The sequence below is a fragment of the Balaenoptera acutorostrata genome, chromosome 16 (assembly GCF_949987535.1).
Source record: "Balaenoptera acutorostrata chromosome 16, mBalAcu1.1, whole genome shotgun sequence".
Taxonomy (NCBI): domain Eukaryota; kingdom Metazoa; phylum Chordata; class Mammalia; order Artiodactyla; family Balaenopteridae; genus Balaenoptera; species Balaenoptera acutorostrata.
This window is the reverse complement of record NC_080079.1, coordinates 63137986-63148908: the sequence shown is the minus strand read 5'-3', so window position 1 is coordinate 63148908 and position 10923 is coordinate 63137986.

The window sequence follows — 10923 nt, the reverse complement described above, 5'->3', positions numbered from 1 at the left end:
ATGGAGAAAACCAGGAAACATTCTGTGCTTTGGATACTGGCCCTAGATGGTTAAGATGCATATCTAGGCAACCAATTCAATGAACCCAGATTCTTGCATCATGCATAGTAGAGAGCTAAAATAATTAACTGGAGATGTCTGTTCTTTGTGAACTTTTGATGTTCCACCACGGTTTTTTCCTGGCCTCCTCCCTTGTCTCTTCGGAGCAGTTCCTCAGAGCTATCGGAGAGGCTGTCTCTCACGCTATAGTCCTCAGTAAGACCCCTGAATAAAACTGAATTTGTAACTTTCAGGTTGCGCATTTTTTCTCCAGTAGACAGGGGTGAGCCGGTGGCAGCACCTGCCGGCCACCTCCCTGGCCACATAGCACTGGCAACCTCCCTCCAGTCCGGCAGCCGTCCTCCGCTCGCCACAGAGGCCCCTTTCTCTGCTGGCTGTTTTCGTTGGGCCCTGCCCACCTCCATGGGCAGCCTCTGGCCACTGCTGGTGGCACCAGGACAGGCCCTTGCCTGCTGCTGAAGGCTTGCTTTATGGACATAAAGATTCCAGGGCACCCAGGCCCTCGGAAGGCAGCTGTTTCCACCTTCCTGCCACATTCCCGCCCCACTCCCCCAACCCCAGCTCCAGGAGGGAACACGCCGCTCCTGTTCTTCTTCATCCCACGACTTAAATCATTGCTCCCTGGGTAGGCAGCGAGGCCAGGTCCCCCACAGCCCACATCACAGGCGTTCTTGACAACCTGCTAGCTGGAAACCAGGCCCAGCACCTCCCCTCCACTCGGCCCTCTCCCCTCCAGGAGGCCTGGGTGAGGCTGAGCCAGGAGCCCCTGACTGCACCCCAAGGCCACAGCAGGGGGCAGTTCCAACTCGTGTATTTCTCATTTTTAAAACACCGTATGTATTTAAACATGCCCTGTCTTGTTCCAAAAATATAAAACAGCCACAAGGACACACAAGATGCAACCAGCATAAACTAAGACCAGAAGATGCTCATAATAATCTTGTGACAGAGATTTTTGGTATAGTTTAAAACATGGAAACTTTAGAAGCCACTTAACGTCCAACCATAGGAGACTAGTTAAATAAATTACAATATAGCTACATGATAGAATATTATGCAGTCATAAAAATTGAATTTATAGCTAGATAACCTAACTTATTTATAAATAGTTTATTTATTTATAGAACCTAATGCTAAATTTGTATGTCTATATGCCTCATGAGCTTCTTGAAATGACTGTGGCTCCCAGGAAATTAAGAGCCACTATCCTATAGAGCGGCATGTAATGCCATGACTAGATATTTATGTTGTATATAAAACGTATGTGTTACAAAGTCCCCCGCTATCTAGCCTGAGGGTGCAGGACAACTTTGATGTGGGGCTGAGGGGTCTACCAGTACAAATGGTCTATCCATCTGGGGATAGACCCAAAGGGGAATGGCTTGCAGCCCCTCTACTGGCCCCATTCAGGAAAGGAGTCAACTCATTCCCTCACAGAGGGGTAGGGTGAGATGGGGTCAGAAACTCTCTCTGTTCACCTCTTAGGAGGACAGTCAGTGACACATCCCAAAGAGTCAGCCACTAATGGTGGACTTTCTGGCACAAGCAGCAGAATGTTTGCAGGTGACTGAAATCAGAACACACAGAAAGCTATTCACTCCACGCAAGGCTAGGAGGCTCTTACTGCCTATCCCCAGGAGAAAATCCCCAGAACACATTTTAGATTGCTCTGTTTACCTATTGCTGAGCAACAAATCACCCTAAAACTTAGTGGCCCAAAGCACCAACAACCGTTTTATTATCTCTCATGGTTACTGTGGGCCAGGAAATCAAGGATGGGCTCAGTTGGGTAGTTCTGGCTCAGGATCTCATGAGGTTGTAGTCAGATGGAAGCTGGTGTTGGAACAGCATGGGACTGGGCTGGCTGGGGGATGACCAAGCATCTCTCTCTCTCTCCATGTAGTCTCAGGGCCTCTCCATGTGACTGCTTCACGTGTGATAGCTGGGCTTCCTAACAGCACGGTGGTTATCACACAGAGCCATCACCAATATCCCAGGCGGGCAGGACAACCTGAGGCAGATGGAAGCCCTATGACCTTTGATCCCTGTATATTTGACATCGACACCCTTAGTCTATCTATCTTTTATCCACACAAAAGTCAGCCATTTCATGCCTCAGTTGACCCACAAACACTTGGAGCTATGACGGCACAGGGGTACTGTCAGCCAAGGAATGGACTTGGGCAGTGGCCATCTTTTTCTGAGTTTTAGACAATTATTTGAATATACTTTTGAGTTTTATCCATAATATTTGATTTTTAAAAAATAGGTAGAAAACAGAAAAGTGAACTTGTTGATGGAAATGATGAAAAAGATACGGGCTTCCACCCCAGGCCAGTTAAGGCTGAGATGGAGTCAAGAGGGGCTCCACTGGCCTGAGTTGGATGGTGATCAATCTTGAGCGAGTTGGCCATGAGTTCTCTTGTGAAGAAAAAGAACAAAAGCAAAGGAACAAAATAGAAGAATGTATACTACTAAAGTATTTTGGATGAAATGACACAGTGTCTGGGATTTGCTTTGACATGCTCCAAGAAACAAACAAAAAGTACAAGGGGGGGCAAGATTGGTCATGAGTTGCTAATTGTTGAAGCATGGAGGTTCATTATTCCATTCCTTCCATTTTTGTGAATGTTTATCATTTCCGTAATAAAAAGTAAATATAAATTTATATTACATATTAAAAATACAACATTAAGCATCACATCTAAAAGCCAAACTGTGATTAGGTGTAACTAAATTCCTGAAAATGTCCTCTCCCAACTATTGTACACTAATGATTTTTGTTTTATTTTTGGCCGCAGCATGCGGGATCTTAGTTCCCGGACTAGGGATTGAACCCGTGCCCTCTGCAGTGGAAGCACAGAGTCTTAACCCCTGGACCGCCAGGGAAGTCCTGATTTTTCACAAGGATTATCAGGGTCATATTTATATAGAAGTCAGTAACCATCTGTACTGATGTACTTAATTCCATTGCGCAAACAATGCAGAATTTTCCTTGCAAGAGAAGGGTATTATATATGTGCAACCACAACAAAAATAATCTCAATCCCTGAATTCAGAGCTCTTGAAGCAATGAGGGAGTGTTAATTAACAGAGATAGCAGGTGTTGGCAGCGGGAGCAGGAATATTCTGTATGGTTTGAATTTCCTTTTGCTGTGTGTATGTGTCAATTTTTCAAGCTTAATTGATTTATTTAGAATAAGAAAAAGCTGTTGAATAGGTACTATTGGCTGTTCCTTTCTTTTTCCTATGGTATTATCTTTACTACTTTTGAACTCGTTTTGTCTGCCAAGGGAGTAGTTATCACTAGCAAACAAGAGATAACAGGCATTGGGCTTCCCTGGTGGCGCAGTGGTTAAGAGTCTGCCTGCCAATGCAGGGGACATGGGTTCGAGCCCTGGTCTGGGAAGACCTCACATGCCGCGGAGCAACTAAGCCTGTGCGCCACAACTACTGAAGCCCGTGTGCCACAACTACTGAAGCCCGCGCACCTAAAACCTGTGCTCTGCAACAAGAGAAGCCACCACAGTGAGAAGGCTGTGCACCACAACAAAGAGTAGCCCCCACTCTCAGCAACTAGAGGAAAACCCATGTGCAGCAGCGAAGACCCAACGCAGCCAAAAATTAAATAAATGGATAAAATAAATTTAAAAAAAAAGAGATAACAGGCATCAAAGATAAAGAGAGAATAATGCAAAAGTTTTAAATGGAATAAACTCTGGTCATCAGCTTAATCCCACTTCTCTACTTTGCCCCCACTCACCACCTCTGACTTGAAAAAACCCGGTTGTTCCATTTCAGCCCTAGGACGTCTCCCAGGCCTGCCCAATGCCATGACCAGCGCGCCATCTGGTGGCTTCTGGCAGAAGTGCATAGGCCATGCTCTTTTCTGAGCTCACAAGCAAAATTGTAGTTTCTACTGGGGGTCATAAACTGATGCTCCACAGGGCAAACCTGACATACAGATGTACTGTCTATAAATGTACAGATGTATGGATCGCAATGCTTTTACATGTTTTTAATATGTTGCCAACATTTAAAAATCCAGATGTGGGACTTCCCTGGTGGTCCAGTGGTAAAGAATCCACCTTACAATGCAGGGGACGCGGGTTAGATCCCTGGTCAGGGAACTAAGATCCCACGTGCCACAGGGCAACTAAGCCCGTGCGCCACAACTACTGAGCTCGGACGCCTCAACTAGAGAGCCTGTGTGCTGCAAACTACAGAGCCCACACGCCCTGGAGCCTGAGCCTCACAACTAGAGAGAGAAAACCCGCACGCCACAGCTAGAGAGAAGCCCAAAGGCCACAATGAAACATCCCGCATGCCTCAGCGAAGATCCCGCGTGCTGCAACTAAGACGTGATGCAGCCAAAAATACATAAATAATAAATCTTAAAAAAAAAAAAAACCCAGATGTTTTACATACAAAGTCTGATCTCTGGCTTCTTTTGAAAACCGGATCTGAGGATGCCTGGGGCTGAGGCCTGTGCTCTCCAGTTATCTGTCTGGCCTCTACTGTGGCCACCTTGGTTTCTGTTAGTTTGTCCTACACAGAATCCCTGTAGTGTGTTGAACAGTGTCTCCCAAATATACATGTCCACCTGGAACCTCAGAATGTGATCTTATTTGAAAAATAGGGTCTTTGTGGATCCAGTGAGTTAAGGATCTTGAGATCATCCTAAATCCAATGACTGATGTCTTTATTATAAGAAGAGGAGAGGGGGAATTCCCTGGTAGTCCAGTGGTTAGGACTCCGCACTTTCACTGCTGAGGACGCAGGTTCAATCCCTGGTCTGGGAACTAAGATCCCACAAGCCACACGGCGCCACCAAAATGAACAACAAAAAACAGGAGAGGACACAGAGACCATCATGTGAAAACAGAGACACTGGAATGATGTATCTACAAGCCCAGGAGCGCCAAGGATCGCTGGCAAACACCAGAAGCTAGGAGAGAGGCGTGGAATGGATTCTCCCTCACAGCCCCCAGAAGTAACTACCCCACTGACACATTAAGTTTGGATCTTTGGCCTCCAGAACTGTGGGAGAATAAATTTCCGTTGCTTAAAACTACCGTTTGTGGTAATTTGTTACAGCAGCCCTGGGAGCCTGCTGACAGTTCCCAAGAGGTCCTCACCTATTTATAACATCCCCCAAACAGGCCTCTGCTCTAAAGCCTGCGGGGACGGGGAACTTACTACCTCCCACCTGTGTGATGGACTAATTGTTGGAAAGTCTTTCTGCTAAACCAATACATAATACAAACAACATAAAATCAGGTTAGAGTCTATAAAGAGTGAGGCCTAAGAAGAAAGAAATCCCTGCTGGTTATGGGCTCAGGGGTTTCATGGAGGAGGCAGCACTTGAACTGGGCCTTAAAGGATGGATATGATCGAAACAAGCAGAAACAGGTGTGGTGGCGGCCATGTTCCAGATGACAGAGCAGTGGATGGCCCAGAGGTAGGAAAGAGTGGGCCATGTACAGATCCATAGATTCATTCATTCCCTTCTAGGAATATTTATTCTCTGAGCAGTGAGTAGTGAGCTTAGTTGGAAGGGAGGTGTGTGGCTGGGTGGCGTCAGTAGGTTGGAATTAATAGTGAAGCGTCTAAATCTTTAAAAGTCCTGGTCTACCAAGAGAGTTAAAATATGTGACATTTATCCACATCCCTGGGTTATTTTCTTCAGGCGAAACTACTCTACTCGCCGCTTGTATAGAGGACTGCTGGTTTGTATCTTTCCAGGAAGTTTCCCTGTGTCCCTTCCCCTGGTCACAGCCCATGTTCTGGCCAAAAGGGTAGTTACGTGATCCAGGCTGGCCACCCACAGCACCCCACCCACCTGGCAGCAGCGATGGGTCCAGTCGGAGTCTTTCCCTGCCACTGATGTGCAGACTCTGGGAGCAAGCAGCTCTCTCTCTGCTGGAGCAGCAAGTTCTATGCCATGCGGAGAACGCCCATCAGGAGTCAGAGATAATGAGGCCAACAGGTGAAAAGAAACAGTAAAGTGTTGATGAAAGATGGGCAGCACCGGGGAGAGCCCTGGGGGCATTCACCTCACAGTCGCTCTCCTGGAGGCCCTGGTTCCTAGACTTTTTCCTTCACTTCCAAGAGCGGCCCCAGTATCCTCCCCCTTCATGAGTGCCAGTAAATTCCTTCTCTGCCTAGGCCAGTATGAGTTGAGTTTCTGTTGCTTGCACTGAATGGTCCTGGCTGATATGGTCCTGTTTCCACACTCTCCCACCCCCACTGGCCAAGCAGCCAACGAGAGCAAAGGAGGGTGGTTCCCATCCAGGCCAGCAGCGCCCCCTCCAGTCGAGAGAGGTCACCCCATGCACTTTCTGGTGAGCATGTGAGCACTTGGTGCTGTTAGGGTGACACTGAAAAAGCACAGGGTTGTGACTCCAAGTAAAATCCAAGTAAAATGCAAATAACATAATGAATGAAAGCCTCTCTGTGATGTCTCTACCCCAAAAAGACACAAATTTCCATCCTTAGAGAGTCATTCCTTTGGGCTAGGGCTCCTTTTGAAATATAAGCTGGGAGAGTAGTTCAGGAGGCAGTAAGTAGGCCAATTTGCCAAAAAATTTATACACCTGAATGCACCAAATTCACTAAATTTAAAAAATTATAAAAACTTGTTTATTTTAACCAAATATAAAAACTGTTTTCTTTTAGCTAAATCTAATTTTCAGCACTTCATATAAAACGTTGACATTTTGGTTTCCCACATAAAATTACTGGGACACTTTAGCTTGGCAGCAATTTGCAGAAAGTTTCTACCGGAAAGGGTAAAATTGTTTACGCACCTGAAGAGAAGTGAATCTCTAATGATGATAAACAGCATCAGGAGTGACGATATTTTAAAGGTGGATGTCAGGCTGAACTGGGACAAGATAATTCATCTAGTCACTCATTTATTTAACATATACATCCTGGTTACCTGTCCTGTGCCAGGCTCAGGACTCAAGGATACACATGTGACAAGACATGACCCATGCCCTCAAGGAACTCCAGCAGGGGGAAACCCAGGGAATCAAGGAGATGCAGCCCAGTGGTCTTAGGACAGAATATAGGCCTACACAAGGCCAATGAGGAACAGAAGCAGCTTGGTCCTCTCTGCCTGAGGAGGTGAGAAGGAGACATGATATTTGAGTTGGGTTTTGAAGGATGTGTAGGAGTTCACCAGGTAAAGAAGGAGAATGGAGAAAATTTTCAGGCAGGAAGTACAGACTAAACTAAGGTTCTGAGGCACAGGAGGTGGAGAGGAAGATGAAGATGAGGAGGAACAAAAGGAGTGTGGTATCCAAATCACCAGGCTTCTACAAAGCCAGTCAAAAGGAATTTGACTTTCACTCTGTGGGTAATAGGGAGCCACTGAAGGTATTATGTAGAGGAAGCAAATCACCCTGTCTCCATGGCAGTTGTGACCAAGATGGACCAACAGTGCTAGAAAGGAGGGGGCTATAAGACCAGGGTAGAGGCTGCTGCAGTTGCCCAAGCAATAGATGAACAGGGCTAAGTTAGAATTTATTCATTCAACAGATATTTATTGATCACCACCTGTCTAGAGACAGGCGCTAGCTCTGGTGATCACTGCTGGGGATTCAGCAGTGGGTAGAAGCTGGGCGATAGAAGGAGAGGCAGAGGAAGAGCATTCCAGCTGGAGGAAACAGGATGTGGGGGCCCTAACGTGGGAAAGATTTGGGTTCTTTTCAGGCAGGGAAGGAAGAACAGTGTGGCTAGAGCCTCATGACTGGGAGGCTGGGAGAGGCTAAAACTGAGGCTGCAGTGGAGCTGGGGCCAGGGCATTGCTCATCCACATTTATCTCTGCCCTTCAAGGTCCAGTGTAAATGCCACCTCCACCAGGAAGCCTCCCCTGATCACTGATTCATCTCTCCCTCTCTCAGCTCCCTGCTACTTTTACCAGGATGACCACTGGAGTGGTTTCTGGCCTAGAGTGGATATTCCATAAATGTTTTATGAATAAATGACTGAAAGAGGGAAAAAAGAGTGGTATGAGGCAGATAGTGAGAGGTGGTGTGTGGTCACAGAAAAGCGGGAAAGCTGGTGGCCTGGGGGGAGAAGTGTCAGCCTGGGTGATAGTCTGGATGGTGTTTTTCAGACTTCAGGTCATGACAATTTAGTGAGCACAACAATAAGCATGTTTTAAAAAATTAAACAGAGTTAAAATATTAGAATGAAGAGTGTGTGGGAAGGGTTGGTATTGCTTCATGAAGCCTTGCTCTGGTTACACACACACATCCCAGCGTAAAATCTACCTCTTTCTGTGGTCAGGGCAAAAGAGTTCGAACCATCAGAATTCAGATATAGATTTGGCTCTTGTATCAGACACTAAAAATAATAATGATTTAGACAAAATAAACACCTACGTTTCTCTCCACTGGCTGGAACAGTGACTCCGGGGTGAGTGGGGCCCAGGCTCCTTCCCCTCGTTACGTCACCTCAAGATGGAGCTGCTGTATCTGTGTTCCTGGAAGTGGGAAGGGACAGAAGGAGTTTGGGGGGGGGGCATGGCTGCTTCTCCTGAAGGCCACCACCAGGAAGTGGCATCTGTCACTTCTACTCTCATCCAACTTTCCAGCAGGGAGTCACCTGACCATGTGGAGCTGCAAGGGAGGCTGGGAGGTGTGGCCTTTGTCTGGGCAGCCAGATGCCCAGCTAGAAATTGGGGGTTCTGTTGCTATACAAGGGGAGAGTGGACGTAGTGTCATCCTGCAGCCTCTGATCCCGCCTGTGTTTGAGGAACTGCTAGGGCTCCCATGGGCTTTGGGATCTGTTGCCTGGGCATAGGCCCTGCAGGCTACATGCCAGGCCCTCCTCCCCTGGGGGCCGGGGAGGCCTCCTCCCATCCTACTCCACACCCCGTGTCATCTCTCTGGATACCAGTGGCCCCCAGAGCTCCCCACGCTCTTTGGATTCTGTGAGGAGTGAAGAAGATGGCCCACGTGGCTGTTCCCACGGCACCGGGCCTGGTGCAGAGGAAGCCCTCTGTGAAGGAAGCCATCTGCATCCATGTTTCCTTCCACCTCACTTAGCATGTTTCTGCTCTCCTCCTAACTTAGCCCGGCTAACTGTCACAGCCCCCAGGAGCCCCCGATACCCAACAGTCTATGGATACCCTTCATCACTCACTCAGCCTTGTGCCCTTTGCCTCCTGTGCCTCAGCCTCAGCATCTATAAAGGGGGACTAGTGAGAGGACTTGGCACAGACAGTTGTGTGACGGTGTCCTCACCCATAAGATGATGAGGGTTGTTGTAAGGCTTAGATGAAATCATGCACGAGAAGGCTCTGGCCGGGCTGGGCCTGAGATCACTGCCTGCCCTGGCCACGGGCTGGGGAACTGTGTCAGCCACGGGACCTCCTCGGCCTCCTCACTGTCAGGTGGCAGTGTGCACAGGCTGAAGGGGACAGTGCTTGCCTTTCCCTTCCTGTTCCCCCAACTGTAGGAAACACCCTGCTCCAAAGGGTGGCCCCAGCCTTACCCACCTCCAAATGTCACGAACAGAAGAACTCAGTCCTTTGAGCCTTCAGAAAGATGGCTGCCATAGCTCACAGCCCTTCTCCAGCGTTCTTTTTAAAGCATAGTTAATTTTGCTTTGCAAATGTGTGAGCCCTTGGGGTTAATTAGAGGAAGTGTGGAATGTGAGAGGGAGAGCAAGAAAATTTTGAGCCTGTCAGGATTCCTGCCTTTTCACGCTGGCACAGAATCACAAAACTGGGCAGTCTAGCCCAACCCCTTCATCTCACAGCTGGGAAAACTAAGGCTCGTGGAGAGGTGCTGACCCAAGTTTGGAGCCAGGACCAGGTGAATCCCAGGTGTCCTCACTTCTTCCGTGCTCTTCCCCGGCACTCAAGCTCCCATCCATGTTCGCCCATGACTTGTTTCCGAAGATGCGGGATCTCTGCGTTATTTACTGTCTCACTGTGGGAATCACAGAGCAGTGGCAGCGGAACGTGGAGGCTGACACTGGAGTCGGCCAGGCTGGGGTGACATCGCGGCCACAGGAGTGAACCAATGTCACTCCCCTGGAGGCTTAGTTGTTTCCTGTATAAATGGGGGTGGGTGGGTAACGATACTAGTCTCTTGGGTTTGTTGGGAAGATTAAACAACATGCTGTAAAAAGCACATAGGACGCTGATGGGAATATAGAAACATTTGTGTTTTCCTCCTTTCCCTCACCTTTGTTGCTCAAAAATAATTTAATAATAATTTTTTTTAAGTTAGTGGGGTTTTTGTTGCTGTTGTTTTGTGTTTGTTGTCTTATTTGTTCTTGGGCAAACCCACCCCCTCTCCGAACCCACCCCCCCACAAAAGGTGTGAGACCAGCCAAAGGCACGGGGCCCACAGGGCAGGCGTGGGGAGGCTGGTTCTGTATGGGTTTACGTGTGTTTTTGTTTGTAGATTTATTCTCAGGTCCTGGCTGTTCACCTAAGAGCAGTCAATATACAGTCCTTGTCTCCAGGAGGCTAAATCCCGAGGAAAAACGAGGCACCAGAACAAGGTGGCTCCCACAGTACAGGGAAAGGGTGGGAGGACCAAGGCTGAGGGATCACATCCAGGAGGAGCAGTGGCAGCGGGCATCCCAGGCAGCTCACTTACTGCCGTCAGCACTTGGGCCTGTCCTGGGTGATGCTCTTTGTCGATGGCCCTGGAAACCCAGGTGGCCAGGATATGGTGACAATGGGTGAATTGTTCCAGAAGCCTGGGCCCTGACTGGCCTCTAACTCCCCATGGCCAGAACAAATGCTGATCGTGAAGTGCAAACGCCAATATTTCTCTGCACGCTGAGGATACTCACGAAGAGGCTTCCCAAGGGGTGGATGCAGTCACCCTCAG